Source organism: Lactuca saligna, chromosome 4 (genome assembly GCF_052625555.1).
Source record: "Lactuca saligna cultivar CGN05327 chromosome 4, ASM5262555v1, whole genome shotgun sequence".
Lineage (NCBI taxonomy): Eukaryota > Viridiplantae > Streptophyta > Magnoliopsida > Asterales > Asteraceae > Lactuca > Lactuca saligna.
Genome location: NC_136420.1, coordinates 68,481,844 through 68,503,318, shown reverse-complemented (window position 1 = coordinate 68,503,318; position 21,475 = coordinate 68,481,844). Strand labels below are relative to the sequence as shown.

Below are 21,475 nucleotides of genomic sequence, written 5' to 3'. Positions count from 1 at the left end.
AAATTGGGCCATTAGTGGGTCACTAGTGGGCTTGGAAAGCTTACCTAGTGTTGGACCTTGAATATGTATCAAGTTGGACTAGGAGGGGTAGAATGGTCACTCTACCGTATAAAAGGATTATTTTATTGGGCTTAGTATTATTGTGGTATTGATAGTTCGTGGAGCTAGAGAAGCAGTAGTGCGAGGATTGTCAGATAGCAGCCAGAAGTGTACCAACGGGGTTTCATCAGTGCGAGGTGAGTCTCCTCATTGTGTGAATAGGTCTACGGCTACAATGCCGACCCATGTAGTTTATGAGTAAGAAGACCTCGGGGTTAGCCCTAGGCACTGTATGCTAGTAATTGATTCCAGATTAAGGTCTGATGTCGGGCGGGTTCCTGATGAATGCTTGCATGATAATTTATACTTGTTGTCTATGTGATACTTGTATGTGCCTTCTAGGGAGGTGGGTGTGGGCGAGGTCCCGTACCCCACCATTAGCAGAGTGTGGATGGGGTTCCATATCTCATTAGTAGTATAGCAGGGGCGAGGCCCGAGAAAAGAGGAAGTTCAGTATGGGTGGGGGCTCATATCTCACTAACACCGGGAGCTTGGACGGGGTTCCACGACTCACTAGTAGTAGGATAGGGGCGTGGCCCAACACATGCGAGTCCTTAGGGTAGTAATGCAGTAGGGTATGGTTAGTTTATGTGTTATGTGCTATGGTTATATGTTTTCATGTGTTTATCGGGCAGGGCCCAGGGACAGGCGGGGCCTAAAGTAAAACAGATTTGTATACTGAGAGGGGCTCGAAGCCAGTCGGGGACTAGGATCGGGCGGGGCCCGATGTAGCGTGCGAGGCTCGAAATAGTGGGCATGGCCTAGTGCTTGCAGTATGTGATTATGCATGGTATGTGGTAGGTTGGGGAACTCACTAAGCTTCGTGCTTACGGTGTTCATTTTTGGTTTCAGGTACTTCCAATAACGGAGGGAAGAACTTGGGGTGATCGCATGGCATACACTGTTGTTTATTTGGCCTGGGATGTTTACTCTGATAAAATAAAATAATTTTTGGACATGCTACTATGATGTGATATGTTTTGTATAAATGGTTGACACTTGTGGTTTGTTTATTAAATTAAAAATGAAATTTTTGGTATGGATTTTTGGGTCGTTACAGAAGATGACACACATTTTTGCGTATCGTAAATTTAAATGTTTATATATATATATATATATATATATATATATATATATATATATATATATATATATATATATATATATATATATATATTAATTTTTAAATTAAATTTGCATTTAATGTCTCATAACATAATTAAAATACCATATACAAAAAATACAATTCATTGCATAAAACTGAATGTCATACAATTCTATTTCCTACAATATATAAATTTGCATTCATCTAATCTACTGTGTTTCATACAAAAAATCTATTTAATGCAGCTTCTTCCATTTCCTTTATTAGCAGCTTCCATCATTAGTAGTACAACTAATAATTGAAATGAAGAATGCAACACTTGTATATCTACAAAAAAAACTTGAAAAAACTAACAAAGAAATATAAACTACTAGGAGCCAACCACACCCAAGCTTGCATATAAAATACAATTTTAAAAGTAAATGTTAAAAAGTTAATAGAGAAATATAAACTAGCAGGAGCCAAATTGGATTCATAACGGCCAACAAAATAGTGAGAAGGATACCCGTTATTACCATGTACAACCATTCTTTCAAGTGGCAATGAAATTACAAGTAGGCCCCTCATCATGTGATATTTGAATATATTTACCAATCGGACCACATGCAATGATTTTGCTTCTACTAATTCCAACCTGGTAACAAAAAATATTCAAAAATAGTGTGCTTTCATTATGAAAAACTACTTCACTGATAAAAAAGAACAATGCATAATCAATAGAATGTTTACTTTTGATTTTAGATAGAGTTACATATTTTGGTCGCTCAGTAGAGCTGATTTTTGCAAATTTGGTCATCTTACAGTTTTGGTCCTCACTAGAGGTTCTTATAACATTTTTTATCTCTAACACGAGTCTTAACCAACAAGTAATTCAAATCAATAAAATACTAAATCAAACATGCTAAGTTAAATCAATCTAACACGAGCCTTAACCAACAAGCAATTCAAAGCTAAAGTATTACACCATGAGTTCCAGCTTTATCTAGCTAATAGAAGCAGCTAGATTTTGCTGGACATACTAGCTAACAAACACAAATAACTCATTTTAAAAGTCATAATAAAAGTGTACCAAATTCTTAAACTAATATGAATTTCTCCTCTCCTTAGGTGTTGAAACCCTATTCCAGAACTCTTATTCTTCTAAATTTCGTCTCCATGTACCCTCCAATGTAGCCAAAAAGTTCTTTAAGTTGTAATGTGCAAGATTTTATATAATTATCTCAAAATTTGCGCTTCACATCATGAATTAGGAGAAATCCTTATCGGGCAAGGATTATTACTTCGTGCGTACTTATCTTCCAGAATTCTCATGTCACGTCGTGAACTTGTGGTTCACGTCGTATATGTAGCTGATTTCATTGGTTTCTTCTTCTTTTATTCTCCAAGTCTCCAAAGTTCCATGTTTTGTCATTTTTAGTCCATAACCTTCAAAAGTGCTTCTACTTGGCTGCAGAGAACAATTTATCCTCATAAGTACCATTATTCAATGCAAATAACCAAAATATTAATAAAAATGTAAATAAATATTGCCTAAAAACATGTATAAATATGGCAATATCAAAATACCTCACACTTACTCATTGCTTGCCCTCAATCTAATCTAATTATTTAAACTCAAACTCTCATTACTAACATCACATAAAGCAATCCATTTCAAACTCAGCCATTATGTTAGACCTCAACGCATGCATTTGTGTCTAAAGTTTTCCTATGGACCCCCCTTAATTCTAAATACTCTTAATCCTCATAAACACTTGCCCACTTCTTTTGATCAATGCTCATTTTATGTATCCCTCCAAATCCATCCATGGAAAACTTTCTAACCTTAAGGTATTTTTGTAAAGCTACCCACACATCCATAATCTAGAGAATTACAACTTCAAGATACCACAATATGGAGCTCTTGAATTCTTCACTTTCTTTGATATTGGATCTTCAATTTCTTTGAATTCACCACCTTTTTGTGTAATTTTTGGTGTCTTCAACTTTTGATATTTTAGAATTTTTGATCTTCGATCTTCATACTTTATACTTCGATTGCTCCAGAAATTCTTCAAATTTTTGGTAATTTCTCTCTTTTTTTACATGTACTTACTTTTATTTCACTCAAAAACCTACATGCTTAAGCAAGGGCACTTAACTTCAATCCTTATTGGTTAAGACATTAGTCTATGTGCAATGACTACATAAGCTTTCCTGGATACATCTCAAGTATAGGCTGCTAAACATATTGCATCCCTCAAACTAAGCGAGGTTGTGTTTTTGCCCCATTATTTCACTAGAATGGAGGAGGCCACAAATGCATTATAACGTATATTGGCTCAATTAAACATTTGAGCTCTCATCAGATCACCCCATATAATACTAGCAACTAAAGTTCAAATTATCATTATTGGATTAATTATTAGATTCTTATTTCAAACCTTTTAAAATTTATTACTAAAATTTTAAATTGTCTAAATTTTCTAGCAATTTACTTTTTACTTTTTCGACCCCCTACCCCACACTTATTACATACAATGCCCTCATTGTATTCATAAAATAAATTAAAGCAATAAAAGAGAGAAAAATGAATAGACTCCCCTAGGATAGTAGTGGCGAGATCGAACTCCAATCGTGCGGATGAAATGTGCATCTCGAATATGAAATTCTTCTAGATAGGAACTTGGATGTTGAACTCACGAAATATGTAAAGCGCCAATAAAATATGGAATCGAAACTTCAATCTTCAATAAAGGTAGTGCAAATCTCCAAGGCGTGAAGAAAAATGTGGGAAAGCATATGCCACATTGTATGGTAGAGGAAACGAGCCATAATAATCTTCATAATAATCCAAAGAAGAAAATGCATCAATGGGCTTCATTTTTTGAAACATACAGATTCACGATGTGAAGAAAAGGAACACGACGTGATGTCGCTTAAAAACATATTCTAAAAATCCATTGATTTTTGGTTCACGACGTGAACAGGTATGTGATGTTGTGAAAATCGAACGGACGGGAACAAAAATCTTCCACTTCTTCTTTCAAATTAGAACTTACACTAATGTCTTGATCCATTAAGACTCTTCCAAAAGTCTATTTTATTGACTCTTCTCTAACTCTACCCTCTTTCTCGACTCACCCCACACCTATTTCAAATTGTTGGTCTCAAATCTCGATTCTAAATGACGTGTGGCTAGACATACATGCCCTCACCTCTCGACCCACCTCACACTTATTTTTACCATTTAAGAGATTATTAGATGACGAAATGATCAATTTCCTAAACGAAAAATGCAAAAACTAAAAAAAAAAAAGAAAGAAAATAAAATTCAAACCTAGCTCAGGTTGCCTCCTGAGAAGTGCTTCTTTTTAATGGAGTCGTGAGCTGGACTCCGTGTCTCCCTTCGTTGAACTGTCAGAAGAGTCCATCACCACCTGAATCTTTTGCTCCTTCCATCGCCTGTTATAAGCTTGAACTCATCTAATATATTCCTTTTTCAAATTCTCCTTTTTATCTTTTTTTCTTGTCTTCATTAATCTTTCTTTTGATCCCTTTAGTTTCTAATTTTTCTTCATTCTTTTTAAGCTCCATAGGAATCTTTTCTTCTTTCACTAACGTACTCATCTCCTTAGAAGTAACCTCGTCTTCATCACTTGATAAGCATCACTTTCCTTGCTTACCAAAGATGTTGGAGTTTGGTAAGCAAAAAATTCAAAAACAAGTGGAACGGATGCTCTTAGTTTGGTACGTTTATCTTGTTGAATTGTCTTGATTTCTTCCTCCATGAGCTTCTTTAATTCTTCAAGTTCCTTTTCTTCATCAATGTTAAAGACCCCACCTCGAACATCACTTCCTTGAAACCCATCTTGTAGTCCAAAAGCTTCATGTTCATCACCAACTCTCAAAGTAAGCTTGGATTCACAAATATCAACCAAGGCTCCAGCAGTAATAAGTAATGGGTGTCCAATAATAATCGGAATATCAGGATATTCTTTCATATCCAAAACACACGAAGTCTATTGGAAAAATAAACTTCCCAATTTTTATTAGAATATCTTCCACAATTCCCCGAGGTTGTGTAACTGAACGGTTTGCCACGTGAGTAGTCATTTTTGTAGCCTTCAACTCCTGAATATTCAACTTCTGATAAAAAGAATAAGGCATCAAATTTATGCTATTCCCAAACTCACATGGAAGAGTGAAGTGTCCAGGATCTTCCATATTCTTAGGTAACTCTCCCAACACTGCTTATGAACTATGTTCATTTAAAATAACCTTGGAATTCTTCTTCAATTGTTGACGAGTGTCTATCACATCTTGTAAGAACTTCGCATACTCGGGAATTTTAGCTAATAACTCGAAGAAAGGAGTATTTAAAGGAATACCCTTTACTTGCTTTATGAATTCCAAATGCTTCCTTTCTAGTGGACTAAGATTAGCTCGAGACGGAAACGGTAAGCGCAGACGATAAGCCGGAACGATTTCAGAAATTTTTTGTTCAGTCAAGGTACACGATGTGAACACAGTAGGTTCACGTCGTGACTTCAATTGCTCAGCAGAAATACTATTTTCGAACTTTGGCTTCTTCGGCTTTTGACCAGACTGCTTCGGCTTCACTTCAAGTGCTTCTAAGAACTCAAAGATTGCCTCTTCTTCGGTATCAATTACCATGACATGGGATTAAGTCTTGTTTTCAGTAAATTGTGGAGATAATCTTTCATTCACCAAAGTTGTTAGCTGACCAAATTGAGCTTCAAGATTAGTGATCGACGCTTGCTGATTTGTTAATAAGGTTTTCTGGTCAATCATCATAGCCTGATGATTTTTCATCATAGTCCTTTGATCCTTCGATGTTGCATCAGTATCGTCATGTCTTTTCTCGGAAGCTTCCATAAATTGGGTCAACATGTTTTTGAGATCTACTTTCTTGTCGGGTGGTGGTTGCCCTTTTTAGTAGAAGCCTTGGTCTGTTTGCTTATATTTTTCTTCCTTTTTGCTTTTTGTATTCATCAGATGGAAACCACTCCTTTTTGGTTTTCTCCAATCTTCATCATATTTATCCCCACTGGACTAACAAACTTGAGCCTTTTTATACCTATTATCATCTAAGTTGCAATTCTTAGTCAAGTGTGGACCATTACACCTTTCTTATCCAACTCTTATAGAATGTATTGTTTGGTCTATTTTTGCCATCCTCCTGTCCATTGTATCAAGCATGGCCATCACAGCACCCATGTTTGCAGAATTTCTACCCCCACTTCCTTTTACTCCCTCACTTCTTGGATTGTGATACTCATGAGAATGCTTTGCAAATTCTTCCACTAACTCCTTAACTTCCCCTAGATTTTTCTTTGTAAGTGGTCCTTAGGAATCAAGGAGTTTCCTTGTCATGAAATTAACACCATCATAAAATATTGACACTTCTTGTTGTATATTGAGGATAATTTCTTAACAATCCCTTATAGCGCTCCCATGCCTCATAAAGTGACTCACCCGGATTTTGCTCAAAATTTGCTATTTCCTTTTTTTAGTTTATCTATCTTGGAAGGTTGGGAAAATGATCTAAAAACTGTTCGCGCATTTTGGCCTAAGTAGTGATTGCACCGGGTGGTAGTGCCTTTAGCTAATCTTTAGCAACTCCTTTAAAAGTGATTGGCAGCATCCTTAGCAAGACTGTCTCTCTTGGAACATTTGGGATATTGAAATAATCTTCTATGTCATTTACTTCATCCAAATGCTTGTAAGCATCCTCATGATCCTTTCCAAAAAATGATACATCCCTAAGTGCAGTAAGGATGTGTCCTTTCAGTTCGAATGAGGTAGTTGCAGGAATCGCAGGTTGTATTAGGCCAGGATCAGCATCATCTCTAATTTGCTTTTTGTAAGCTCACATGGGCATATCTATAATATATTCCATTTCGTTATCAGACTCCTCTTTGGATTCAGTTCTATGTAATGCGAATTCGGGCTTGGTATCGTATTCGGTATCCCTTGGGTTTGGATCTTGCTTAAAGCTTCCTGTGCTGCTTTTGTCCTTTCATGATGTACTCGACTCTCCTACTTTCTTTCCCGAATTCCTTCTAAATACTGATTTGAGGTCTTTAAAAGATGAATTTTTTGTGTTTCGCTCACTCTCATGTTCTTATCCGCCTCTTGTGAATGGCTGACTCTAGATCTTCAAGTGGTGGCACCAAAGGTGTGTTAGAGTCTCTGGTCAAGAAATTCTGCAAAATAAAAAAAATAAAAATGTAAAATTGAACAAAAACTAAATAAAAATTTCCTACTGACTGGTCACCATGACGTGGTAAAAGTCACCACCTTGTGTTATCGTAGAAAAACTAATAGAAAAGAAAAACAAAAAAAAACATTGAACTCACGTCGTGAGCTTAAGGCTCACGCCGTGAATCTGCTACTGAAACAAAAACCTAAGCTGAAAAAATAACCATTTGCAGGTTTTAGCCAACAAAAATGATCAATCAAACTAAAGAAAATAAATCAACAATCAAATAAGTCGTTCCCCGGCAACGACGCCAAAAACATGATGCGTGCGAATAGCTACACCTCTCGACCTTCCTTTCCCGTGAGTCCTTTAGCAAATCTGGAAATTAACAACCAAAAGAAATAGAAAAGTAACATAATAGCTTAAAGAGTCTTACAAACCAAATCAAATTTCAAAAACAAAAGAAAAACCAAATCAACTAAAAACTAAAGACTAAACAAAATAAAGCGATCAATCGTCATCTTCATCTCTTTGAGCTCCACTTGGTTCTACTCCATCGCCCCTTGGCATCCAAAGTTCTTCCCACGTCGGAATATGCGGTCATTGGGGTGGCACGGTGGTTGTCACACCACATTCATATGAGAGAACATGGCTTCAAGAACTTGAGTGTTGTAAGTCATCCCACCGCGAAGATTATCCAAATAAGAACCAACCTGACTTTGAAATGATTCGATGGGTACTCCACCCGCATATTGTTGTGCCGCTCTATGATCTCCCTCCATGTCTCCCCGGGCTCTCACATTTCTTCTTCGGGGCCTTGGTTGATGTTATTACTCGGGTTGCCAATGTTGTTGCTCATCATCCTCCGAGGGTATCATATATCTTCCCATACATTCACTACAACCCTTATAATACCCAAGAACTGAATCGTCAAATCATTGTCCAGGAAGCGAGTAAGGTTCCTAATAAAATTAGGAGACAAAAATCTTGTATGACCGGGAAAGGCAGGTGACTAATTATCTACCCGTGATAGGACTCCCGGGCCTAGAACTAGCCGCCTTCATTCCCAAACACCTCGCCAACATATAAAGAATATCACAACAAATCCCGGGTCTGATGATGCTCCACAAGTTGAACAAATTTTGGATTGGCACCTTGTCTCCATGATGTTTGTGATTGATGGAAAAAGTGATGAGGCAATGCAAGAATCAATGAACGGGACTCCTAATTTGTCCCTCACTTGTATCACGAGGATTATATGATGGGTTTTATACAAACAGTCCTATGTGTGCATGCAACCCTAGAGTTGGATCTATGTTTTCACTATTAGTTATACAACTTTATGAACACAAAAAGAACCCTGGCATGCTACTATTATTTTCTAAATTCACATATAAAAATAGAATACATACCTTCTGTTGTTATATAGCAATAACAACTAGTTCCTTGAATTTCCTTAGCTCTTGAAAGCAAGTACCACAAGTGTAGTACCTCTAATGGCTCACAAACACACTAGGTGAAAGGATGAATATGGGAGAGAGGAGAGAAGGGTATCTTGCCCTAGATTTCATCCCTTTTAGGGTTTCCCAAGGCTTGGACGAAACCTTAGTGCCTTAGGGTGCTATTTATACTTAAGGCTAACTAGGGTTTCAAGGTGTAAACCCTAATCCCTTAGCTTAGGGCCTAAGCAAGTCCATGGACTCCTTTCCTTAAGCCCTTGGACGAAAACTCCTAGATCCTTCTAGGATTTTCGTTCAAGCCTTAATAAAGGTGATCAAATGGCCCAAAGCCTCAACTATTGAATAATTACAAAATAGCCCCTGCACTTTCAGTCAGTTCCTTTAATCCCAAAATTAATTCTAAATTAATTTCTAAATAAATACTAATTAATAATATGATTCCAAATTAATATATTATTCATATAATATATTAAAAAATCATATTTATATCCTAATTTATTATTCTTAACAATAAACTAGCCTCTCTCCTCAACAATCATCCTATCTAGTCACCAGTGTGAAGGCAACCCAAAAGGACCATGCACAATCGGGTCAAGTACATACCAAAATAGTTATGGACTTAGACACTAATCCAACAGTCTCCCACTTGGATAAGTCTTATAACTATTCTGCATATAACCGCAGATCCTAATTAGCAATCGTAGCTTTCAAAAGTCGCTGTCAACTGTGATATTATCAGAAGCGTGTCCTTTAGATAAGGGATCATATATTCCTCCATTCTTAATATCGTATAGACTTGAGACATGGATTTTGATCATTCTCTCAGTCTATGTTATGTTTCCCGATTTCCGATTTATGACGACTAACAACAGTCTACAATTGAACACATCAACTTAGTCTCAGCTTGGCCAAGCGCTTAGGTGTCATCACTAAATCATCGAGGGGCCCAAAGATATCGCTTTTATCCCACTTTGAGTAAAAGGAATGGATAAACTTCGACTCATATGCTCGCTTGCATTCACTCATCGAATCACACACAACAATAAGTTTTATGACACCAAGTTACAGGTGCGTTTACTTATTATCAATGTGCAACCAACCAGCAAATAACAACTCATACGTCTCGGTTTCAAGAATATACAATATTATCTACTCACAATCACTCGTGATAAAATCCATGAAGTGATTCTTGTGAGTGTGGGTTTAATCGAATGCTCAAAATCATATTCATAAGCACTCATGAACGTTGGAGAAAACATTTGTTATGCCTAATACACTTTAGACATTCTACAAACCAATTCATGACAGTCTTCATTCATACCTACTTCCAACATATGAACGATTGTGGACCATTCGAATAATTTGATTATTCTGAATTAATTAATTATTCAGGAAGTCAAAACATGCAAAGTGAAATACAAGAATAATACTAATTCAATATGGTCCCAAACCTTTGAGTATAAATAAAACACCTTTTATTTATCACCATATCGATAACTCATTATTTCTTATTTCTGTTAATTAACTTATTACTTGAATTATTACTACAGTTGTCCCATGCTCTTAGCATGCACACAATGTTTACTTATGGTCCTTACTTTGTGAAATAGATCAAATGAACACATTTCCAATCATACTCATTTCACAACTCCCAATCCTTATCATAAGTATAAGAATATCAAATTCTTGTCACTTATAGAATATGCTAGATTCTAACATTTTATGCAATGATCCTTTTGTAAAGTCATAGCTCAAAATCATAAAGACTTGGCCAATCTCTATCAGAAGCAATTCTATAGATATGATGTCTCTCACTCAAAGTACATTCCTTTGAACATCCTTCTTGCATAAAAGTTTCTAATCTAGACATAGATTCTCAATAATCATCTCCCAATATGGAAACATTTCCATATTTTCCATATGACAACTCATTCTTAATAGAATCTTATCTATTCATAATAATGTCGATATGGTCCATCCAATACCATACTTCCAACTACTCATAAGCGACCAATCATCAGCGAGCTTTGGATCATCCTTTGATAGTTGTTTAATTATCATAGTCAAAACCAATTCTTGTCCTTTTTCCCTCTTAATGCGCTAGACATCTGGAAAATTTTAGAATGGTCAAATATTATAGCATTTGCAATCGATCCTATACCCGAAGCATATGGGACACGATGCAAAATGTCTTATATAAAGATACGATACTTTATCAATCTTCTACCATAATATCTTATGTGTCACATTCTTATAATTCGGATTATGAAGAGGGATGTCATAATCATAATTGCACTATGTATCCTTAACTAAATTTGTTAACATTCCACAACCTAAGCCTTTAGATTTGAAATGAAGCATAATATTCACTCCCTTAATTATAGCAAAACAACTTTTCAACCCTTACGACTTTGCAAAGAATAACTCTTGTTTTCTATAATTAATATTGCTAACTTGCAATACTTACCATAATAATCATACAAGCATAACATTTATGCTCCCACTATCATGATGATTATTATCATATTAGCATAACACTTATGCTCCCACTAGCTTTGACATGTATTCAGAAAACAGCTTAACTTCCAGAAAACAATACCTATTGAATTTCTTAAGTTCATATTTCTAATACCTAATGCTTTGATAATCGTTTATCTAAGCTTCTCAAACTTATACACATTTGCCTTAGATAGCTCATATGTGTGTCTAAACAATTCAGACTAATTGCCAAATCCCACAATTCGAATCATGGAAAGGGATACCGTAACCATAATCGAATTCGAGAATACGATTTTCACAATCACTATCTTCTTAAAATCTCTCTTATTGAAAGCATTTCCTCACAGTCATTTTCATGAAGGAGGGAATCTTATGACACTTAGATTTTAATGGTGTATGTGTTCCTATCCATGCGAATTTGTCAAAAACCAAAGTTTGCGACAAATCCAAACTCATATGGACGGAACTTTCTCAATCTTGATTTCTTGCCTTATGGTAACACGAGTGCCCACCATGTCTTCCAAGTAGTTAAGCAGCTCATCCTTTCCTATCAATGTACTTTTCATTGATCAAGGTGCTTGCCTTTTATGCGTTCAAATGAGAACTCATAGAACTCACATGCATGATTAACTCAATTGGAATAGCACAGAAACAAGATAGTGTCAACACGATAAGTTGTGAACCTCAAGTCGTGTGCTAGTGATGATTGATAAGGTTTATTCTTGATTAGTTCTTGAACTTTTCAAGACCATTAAGACTCCCACTGACTCCTTGACATATAAGATTCTCTTGTCAATAAACATTTCTCGACAAACAAATATTCAAGAGTTAGTGTAGCTTTTATCAAGACAAAACACTTCACAAAATTGGTCCTAGTTGGTCTTTGTCTTATCCAAGACATCACAACTTTCCACATTTGATGAATGTTATAAACCTTCTTAAGACTTGTCACTCAATGTCACAATCTTAACTCTAAGACTTGTTTTTGGAACAAAGTATGATTGACTTCTTGATTTAACCATTTCTTCAATTCTTGATTCCTCTTCTCATACATACAGTTGTACTATGACTCATTTAGAGGGTCAATTGTGTAACGCCCGTAGATCCGGGCTAGTCAATTTAGAGATAATAGGGGTCGAAAATGACTTTTCGACAAAATATTATTTAGAATAAATAATTTGAACCAAGTTGTAGTATATGTCACAAGGTGTCCGTACATATAAAGAACGCCGAAATCCGAGTTATAACGAAGAAGTTATGACTTGTCGAAGTTTAGCGACGGAAGCGGCACGGTACCGGGAAGCGTAAAAAGTGAATTTACGATAGAGCGAGGTTTAGCCTTAGTGATCTAAACAAAAGTCGTAGAATATGTTAAACCGAGAAAATCCATAAAAAGAACGCCCAAATCTGACTTCGTATGAAGAAGTTATGATTTTTCTAAGATTCGGCTTAGAAGTGTATAGCCCGAAACTCGAATTTTAGTTCGAGCGGTTTTTGGCTTATGCGACCTAAATGAGAGTTGAAGATCTCATTAATAGGAACTCAACAGTAAAAAGACAGACGAAAACGGAGTCCATATGAAGGAGTTACGAATTCTTCGCGGTCATTTAACAGTCTAAACGCCTCGTACTGTTAAATTTAAGATCGGTCGAGAATTAGCCAACAGAGTCAAAATGAAAGTTGTAGATATTATTTTTATCTACGCGTGGATATAAAGAACGTCAAAAATGGAGGTCGTATGTGAAAGTTACGGATTTTAGAAGTCGGAAGTGTGCTGTGCGAAAATGGGTGATGTGGCACAATCTTGGCCATTGCTTTCTCCCCAAGTCTTGCCACTAGATGGTAACATGTGGCACCAAGTTCAGCCATTTTCACCCTATAAATACCACCTCTCCCACCCTCATTTTCTTCACACCTTTCTCATTCTTTCTTCTATTTACTCTCTCTCTCTAGAACCTCTCTCTAGCCCCGAAATCCCCCGAAAAGCCTAGGGAACCTTCCTAGCACGAGGCGGAAGCCCCGGAGTGCTCGACGGCTCCGAGAAGAAGAGCTTTTCGGCTCGGAAACGCTGCTCCAAGCAAAGCCTGGTTTTCTATAAAACCCGCTGTAAGTGAGCTACGCCTACGCTATTTTTAATATAGTTTTTATTTAATTATATTAACGTTATTAAGAACATATAATAAATACTTGGGCTATTATTATGGGTTATATAAGTATTTTTCTAACACTTATATAATAGTAATAATATCTAGACTATTAATTAGTCTCGGCGAATAATAGACTAAAGTCTATTGGTGATAATACTAGGTTTCGTCGAAGAAAATTATTTTAAAGTAAACGAAGCGCTGTCCGAGTACCGAGTCACCACCTTCTCAGGTGAGTGCATGGTCCCTTTCATCTTACACATAGATATAAAGTATTTATTATATAATTTACGTGTTGTGAGTGCATAGTCTCTTTCATCTTACACATAGATATGAAGTATTTTAATATAAATTACGTGCTATGTGTACATATTGTCTGAATACTTGTTGTCTATGCTGAGTGAAAGATTTTTATACATGTTTTAAATGATTTAAACTGTATACGTATTTTATATCTACAAAACATGTTGGGAAAAACATGGGTAGATGAAATAGTTGTTTTGTGATAACACGATGGGAGACATCAGTGTTGTCAGTGATCCAGTCATCTAGTAGAGTATAGATGACGACTATGGACGATACTAGACGGTCCAGTGGAACGATAGCAGTTTTGTAACATGTAGGTATTTTTGAACTAGGCGCTCATTAGATATTTTTGAATTGAGTGTGTTCACTACATATCTTTGAACTAAGTGTGTTCACTAGGTATTTTGAACTAAGTGTGTTCACTAGTTATTTTTGAACTAAGTGTTTATCAGACGTTTCGGACTACGTGTTCACCAGATACATTCTATAAGCCTTGGTAATGATGGACTTCGTGTCGATTCCTTGGGATGATCCTTAGGGATAAATAAACGAGGAATAGCTGATTCTTAGGGTAGATCCTTAAGACTAAAGAAAATAATGGGGATGGGTAATTGGGTTGATTGTTTGATTGTAAACATAATAATTATATTATTGTGGGTTGAAAACCCTATGTACTCACTAGGTTTCCCAACCTGACCCACTCAGTTTATTTATATCACAGGTGTTGATACGAAGTCACTTTACACTGAGAGATTTAAAGAGATGTAGATCACTAGTGTAAATAAATGTAAGTTCTGTTTATGCTTATGTTCCTGTATTGACGATGACATCCCAAAACGTTTTAAAATGAATAAAGTACGTTTCTTCGAAAAAAATTTTAATAACGTATTTATCATTATTTCTGGGAACGAATTCCGCAACATTTTTATTAAAAGAAGAACTCTGATTTTTATAAAGCATAAACAAAAATCGGTCTTTTCTGGCCGTGAAAATGGGGATGTCACAAATTGAGATATGGTTCTTAATCATTAAGACCTATCATAAAACATAATAAAAGGTACTCTCCCTTCTTCTTAGAATAGAGAAACTTTTATCTTTCTACCTACTTGATTCTTCTTATCCGTTCTGTTATTGATTGAAACTCTTTCAATCAACTCAGAATTACACTTAATCTTATAAGTATAATCATATTTACTAAACCTTTAGTAAATCATGACGAATATCTTTGTCACTCTTGTGCTTGACTTGATCAACACACAACTTTGTGTACTCGATCTCTTAGTCCTTCACTTGACATTTTGTTAACGAATTAGTCTAATTTCCAAATATAAAATTTCTCATTCATCATGCAACCAAGTTGCATGATTCCAAGTCTCTGTCCAATTGAAACTTGGGCGATGAGAAACTCTCCCTATTTGGTAAATTTTTGTCATTTCCACAAATAACATAATTAAGAATCAAATCCATTACTGCTAATAATAGAAACCTTTAAACATCAATTTTTCATACACGCCATTGCAAGGATAAATAAATAATATAAAATCAAAATTTATTTTATGGCGGAATAATTTATCCTTACAATGCAATTTAATTGAAAAACTATGTTAATACATATTTCTTAGCAATCTATTCTAACTCCAAGTAGTAGCTCAAGAATCTAATCTTCAAGTGATGCGATCGAAATCCATTTCTTCAAGATTAGATTCAGCTCACTTCTTCCCTTAAGCTTCCTCTCTTTTCTTTGATCCTTCAAAACATCAAAATGTAATCTTATCACATCATGTATTAAGAATCTAGAATAGGAACTTAAAAGAGTTAGTTAATGAATTTCACCTGAAGTAGAGCCATACATTTTGACTCTCCCATCTCTTAGATCTTTTAGGTAAATATGGCAGCTTCGTCTCCATTGCCCCTTCTCTTGGCAATAAAAGCAAATGGACTCCTTTGACACAGCACATTGGACAATCATAGACTTAGTTCTTTCTAGACTTCCGTTGTTGCCAGTGTCCATTGCAGTTTGGGAGTTTGAATCACCAGACAAATTTGCTTGACCAGCATTGTGACAACCCGACACTTTTACATTGTGAAATCAATCCATATATCTATAATTCACGTGAAATTAGCATCTTTTAGCAAGATGTTGGGTCTACACGAGTGTCTTAGGCTTAGTATATCATAAATGTGGGCCATAGGAAGGGTGTTACATCGTAAAAACTTAGCCAAACACACCAAGAGAGGTGTGTGCGGCCGCACACTAGTGTGTGCAGCCAACCAGCCGCACACCCAACCGCAAACCCCTTCAGCCTCACACCCGACCCTATATATAGTAGAGAACCCCTCCCATTCACTTTTGGCTGCTCTCTCTTCCTCTCTCTACTTTCTCTCTCTAAAAACATCACGTAAAAACACCTAGAAGGCCTCCAAAACGGGAAGAACATCATCTTTCAACTTGTTATAGAGGTAAAACACTTGAATCCAAGCCCAAAACTCAAAATGTTCTTCGCGTTCTTCACTCCTTGAAGGAGTGCGGCCAAAAACCTTCATCAGGTGGCCGCACATATCCAAAGTACACTCCAAAGTGAGAGTACGGCCACATAATCGACACATAGAACTCAAACAAGGAGTGTATGGCCACGCATCCCTGTGTACGGCCGCACACTCTAGTGTGCAACTTCACACACAAGTTTGGCCGCATTCCCCATCCACACACTCATTTTTATGGTTATACACCCACCCTAATACTCATATTTAACCTTAAACTTGCATTAATCATTGAGTATAGAATACGAGACACTTAGTACTAGTGATTCCACGTCCTTAGCGTAATTTCTCATCCTTTTAGTCATGAAACACCCTAGCTCTAACTTATGTATGTGTCACCATATGATTAATAGGGACTACTTGCGTTCAGAGCTTCCGTTGACACTCGACATTTGTAGTGATAGCACACTTGAACCCTACGTCAAATGGTGAGTTCATACCCCCTTAATTGACCTTTCAAATGTTTTTAATTGTTTTATTGGGGGGGGGGGGGGGGGAAATACAAGTTGAACCCAATACATTACAAAACTAATCACACGTGATAGATGGCTTACTATCATAAGGATTTTTACATTTTAAAGTGTTTTATCAGAAATCATTGTAACTGTTTATTACACTCATTCTCACAAATCAGTTGTCTTAAAACCATTTTAATATTTTCAAAGCCTAAAATTTATTTTCAAAATTATATCTACACTTATATAATTATATAAATAGGTATTAAAGGACTTAGAACTGATAACTGACCTTATTTCCTATTCTTGTTTGATTGTGGGCTTAGGGTATTAGGTTATCTGTTCGACTGTCATTTAATATTTAGTTATATATCTTGAATATTTTGTAGATATAAAAGTTTCCATTCTAGATCAATACTTCTACATACCAACGACAATAAATCAAGGACTCGTTTTAACTATAATAGGTATAGTTAAGGATTACTACTCATTTTGATATCACTATGATACACACTATGGACAGTACAAGTACAAGGCTATATGTACAATGTACAATGTGAGGAGAACGTTATACACTATACACTATACTAAGAGAACACTATATACCATACGTAAGAGAATACTATGACAGAATGTGATGCACTATCTCTCTATAGGACCTATCGATATGCGATCGTCGGATAACCATCGCCTTCTGGAGGGAGAGCGACCACTACGTGTATAGATCTATACAGGACGGATTTTCCCCCATCCCGACTGCTAGCTATAGTCCGAGCCTCTTGGCTCAGGGATGATAAATACTACTACACTATTGGTGACCTGGAGGGTCAGCCACTGTACTACTATCACTCAGTATGATCTCATACGAGTTCACATTTAAACTTTAATTAAAAACACATCCCGAGGTGCATACAAAATTAACACTAACCGAAGTGTACATTCACTATTATATTTAACCGGCAGGGGCGCTGCTGGAGTGAAACCCTATTCCTTCTCTATAATGAACGAGTTTAAAACTGTATATTCATTATTGACACTCTCACGAGAAGGCTATTACATTTACAAAGAAACGAACTTACAAATAACCTAGTTTTGGTGAAATACTACTTTTGCTGGAAAATATAGGATTTTCTATGAATCAAGCTACTTTCAAATTTTGATAATAGACATTTCACTACAAGATTGTAAACACTTTTATACAAGTAACGACAGTAAATACTTATGAACTCATCAGCTTTATCCTGATACTCGTTTTCAAAATAACTTGTATTCTCAGGTGAAAAATAAACAGGAACTGATGCAGCTTTTGGGAAGATGGAGCATATATAAGACTCATCTTTTATTTTGTTCATACTTTTGGTGTCTACTTAAATGTACAGAACACACATGTATTACAATTAACATATTAATGTAATGAATCTTTGCTTGTTTTTACTATTATGCATTGTTATGGTACTGAACATGAAGTCCTCTATCCCAGTACGTATTCTGCCGTTCTCGATTTTGGGGTGTGATAGATTGGTATCAGAGCTCTGTTTATAGTGAATCAAGTATATCAACCCATAAAAGATATACGAAAGATAAACACTTCGGGACTAAAAGACTCTGACCATGAATATATACTTTTAAATACTAAAATATTTAACTAAGTATATGTATATACATTCATGAATACAAAGGGTCAGTATCATACTAGAACAAAACAAAAGTATTAAGATTGTTGAGTAGCACAGTTAGGCTTAGAGACATATAGTCACATTTGAGTGGATGTAGCCTGATCAACTACATTTTTCTAAGAGTGACTAGCGTGTGCCTAAGGGTGGTTGTGGTGCTGCAACAAGTCTAAAAACTTACCAACACTATCCCAATAACCATAACACGGGAATACTATAAGAGTACTCTGCATCACTATAATTTACATAAATGAGAACTAAAAATGTCATTATTAGGAGAGAAATAGTTGCTAAGTGGATACACTACGATTACATGTAACTAAGACGTTATAGACTTAGAATCTGTGATCTTTACTTTACTTCCTGTTCCTTGTTTGGTTGTGGATTTAGAGTTAGGATCATTTATTCGAAGGTCTATCTTGTTTCGGTCGCATGTAATTAGTATGCACTATGCAAGTATTGGTCTGGCTAATAATGATTCTCTTATAATTATCTTAGATTTGTACGTCTATTAACTATTCTTCCCCTTTTCTCGCATAGATATCATGGCCGGATTTCATAACGGTGACCCATACTTCCCAAATCACGGCAATGCGGGTTGGCTTGAAGAACTCCCTGATGAGGAACATTAGATCCCTTTGGATGATCACCAAGTAGAAGGTTTCTCGGATGGGTCAAACTCCGAACCCGAAGTCAACAACCTGCCCCCTGCGGCCCCGGTCCCGAACCCTAACCCCTGCCAAGCCTTCCACGGCCCAACGCCTGCATGGGTGGAATGCATAGAAACGTGGGGCGAAGAGCAAAATCAACCCATGCCCTTCAATGGAGACCGAAGCTTCTACAACACAAGTGAAGGAGGAACGGCGGACAGAGTCTTACCCATTCTGGTCTGAAGAGTTTCCCGCAACGAAATTCAAGGCAGAGCTGCTCTTCAGCGTATCGCGGAGGTTGATACAAATGGAGGACTGAACTCTTTCACACCAGCCGCCTGGAACATGCCAATGAGAGGTTTGTAGCAATTCGTGAGACCTTGATGCAAGCATTGGCCGAGACCCAGCCTGAAGTTGTAGAACTCCGAGTTCGCCAGAAGGTCTACGAGCGACACCTCTTCGACATGGAGCGCCAGCTGACTGATCTTCGAATCCACCCGAGAAACATCCGCCGCTGCCAATGAAAGATGACTAGCGCATCTTTTCTTTTGACTTAGGAATAGTCTTTAACGTCTACTTTTGAATGAAACACTTGTCTATATAATATTCTCATCTTTTAGTATGTTATGTAGTTATCTAGGTTGTCAATCATTTTCTCCTCATGGTTTGATGTAAGGTCTACTGTTAGGCCATTTTTCCAGAACTCATTTAAATCAGTAATATCATTAATATTGATAGTTAACTAACCTATTGGGAAAAGTCTATATTCTTATGCCTCCCTAATCGGTATATGACCTTGTTTGACAACTTGTGTATGGTGGTTTAATTCATAAAATACTCTCATCATACTCACCATTATTTCTCACTATTATCATCGTCCATATAAAATTTTCAACAAAAGATGCCTCCCCGTAAGCGCCCAAACAAAGGCAGACCTGCGGCTCAAACTTCTCCACCACCACCCCCTCCACAGTTCGATCCAGTGATGTTTCAAACGGTTGTAACCACAACGGTCACTGTAGCTCTGGCTCAAATAAATTCCGGTGATGCAAGTGGCGCTGGAATGGGCGGAAATTCTAGACATGGTGAAGATCATCAAGGGGCACAGGGATGCACCTATAAGGATTTCATGAACTGCAAACCAACCTTCTTCAATGGGACTGGAGGGATTTTTGCATTATCCCAATGGATCGAAAGAGCCGAAGCCGTTTTCGAAATGTGCTCATGCCCCGAAGAGAGAAAATCAACTTCGCTGTTCCCACCTTCACTGAAAGGGCCCTAAAATGGTGGAATGGCCATGTCAATTCACTCTCCTTAGTAACAGCCAATGCCATGGGCTGGGACACACTAAAGGACCTACTGAGAAAGGAGTACTGCCCTAGAGGCGAGGTTCAGAAGCTTGAGGAGGAACTCTGGAACCTCAAGATGAAGGGGACAGATATAGTGGCTTATACGGCCAGGTTCTACGACCTGGTGGCTATGTGCCCTAACATGATCCCTTCTGAGAGCAAGAAAATCGAACGATACATCTGGGGTTTATTGCCCCCCGTATCAAGGAAACGTTCTATCTTCACATCCTGCAACCTTTGATAGCGCCAAGGAGTTGGCCCACAGGTTGATTTATCATGAAACTCCTTCCACTCCAGCAACAGCAACAACAACGATTACCACTAATTTTCTAGCAAAGAGGGGTTTTATCTAATTTTTCAAGTTTAGATGAACTTAATTCCTAACACGAATTCAATCAATTAACAAAACACTTATGTTAGTTCGAATCCACTTTCCCTCAATGGTTTATAAATTAGCTATGACAATTACTGTTGGTTACCAATTAATAAAGTATTATAAATTCAATTCCAAATTTACTAATATTCAATCAATTCATGTAGATCAAAGTATGCTCACACTTAACACAAAATCAATTATTCAATGGATTGGAGCTATGTAAGATTGATTAACAAAACACAATTACATTTATAATTTGAGTTCTCTAGCATAGCCTAATTCAATAATTAATTGCTTAACTAAGATTGGTTTGATCCTAGCTCTAATAATTTAATATTCACTAAATTACAAAGTATTCTAATTCATGCAGATTAATGGTCATCAACTACACAGAATAAGAAATCAAAGCAATCAAATACTAAATCAAACATGCTAGGTTCAATCAATCTAACACGAGTCTTAACCAACAAGTAATTCAAATCTAAAGTACTACACCATGAGTTCCAGCTTCATCTAACTAACAGAAGCAGCTAGATTTAGTTGTACATACTAGCTAACAAACACATATAACTCATATTCAAAGTCATAATAAAAGTGTACCCAATTCTTAAAC

General features: G+C 36.6%; 1 non-coding gene across 1 annotated transcript; it reads left to right on the top strand.

Annotated features, from left to right (window-relative positions):
• The first annotated feature begins 6,615 nt into the window (after window positions 1-6,615).
• Window positions 6,616-6,722, top strand: LOC145044586 (small nucleolar RNA R71). Its single transcript, XR_013681535.1, has one exon. It is a non-coding gene; the product is annotated as a small nucleolar RNA R71 (small nucleolar RNA).
• Window positions 6,723-21,475: the final 14,753 nt, after the last annotated feature.